Source organism: Triticum dicoccoides, unplaced genomic scaffold, assembly GCF_002162155.2.
Source record: "Triticum dicoccoides isolate Atlit2015 ecotype Zavitan unplaced genomic scaffold, WEW_v2.0 scaffold126109, whole genome shotgun sequence".
NCBI lineage: Eukaryota > Viridiplantae > Streptophyta > Magnoliopsida > Poales > Poaceae > Triticum > Triticum dicoccoides.
In genome coordinates this window covers 1,342-2,150 of record NW_021188442.1, presented here as the reverse complement: position 1 = coordinate 2,150, position 809 = coordinate 1,342, and the positions used below count along the sequence as shown (strand labels likewise).

Sequence of the window (809 nt, the reverse complement as noted above, 5' to 3'; positions counted from 1 at the left end):
TCTTCTCTCTAACCTGGCAGTGTGTCTGCTACTTTTGTAATGGCCGACCGCAATTTCATTTGGCATAAAAGCTAAAGAAAACAAAAAACTATCAAAATCTCCACAGCTAAACGTTCCTCTGATGGGCCGGGCTTTGCTCATTCTCATGCCTAGCTACATGGGCCGAGGAACCTTCTTCCATGCTCTCTGCCCGAGGAAGTGCAGCACTGCATGCCTGCTCCCTAATTAGTCCCACCTCGCTAGTGTAGGCCACGCTGGACCAGTTTATAAGGCGAGATGCTGTTGATGTAGCACGACCTTACTTGAACAGGATCTGTTCTATAGGCTCGTACTGCTGCATCCTTTACCAATAAGGAGGCAAACACTTGATCCTGGATTGGCTTCTGTCTCTACAGGGTGGCCTAGAGGTTGTCTGACAGACTACAAATCCTTTTTTTCTTTTTTTGTTTTCTGCAATTTGCAATTCCTTTCTTTACTTTCTTAACTAAAACATGTGAAGATCATATGCATTTCTCCTTTTGAATTACTTTAACCACATAATCTCTACCTTTGACCCCACACACCTGAAAGCATGTATGATAGTACGATTCAGTTCACAGTACAGTGGTGGCATTGAAGATAAAGCCAAAGAAGATGCACCCAGTTTCAATATATAGGACCTGCAGTGCATATTTCTCCACACACAAATTATTTTACATATAGATATGTGTTACATGAAGCTGGTAACCCAAATGCTCATCTTTCAACACTTTCCTGCATCTGTAAAGTAACACCAAAACTCTGAAGATTTTGGTCACTCGTTTTCTGGT

General features: G+C 42.2%; 1 pseudogene; it reads left to right on the top strand.

The window, feature by feature from the left end:
* Positions 1–292: 292 nt before the first annotated feature.
* Positions 293–422, top strand: LOC119343401 (annotated as a pseudogene).
* The last annotated feature ends 387 nt before the right edge of the window (positions 423–809 follow it).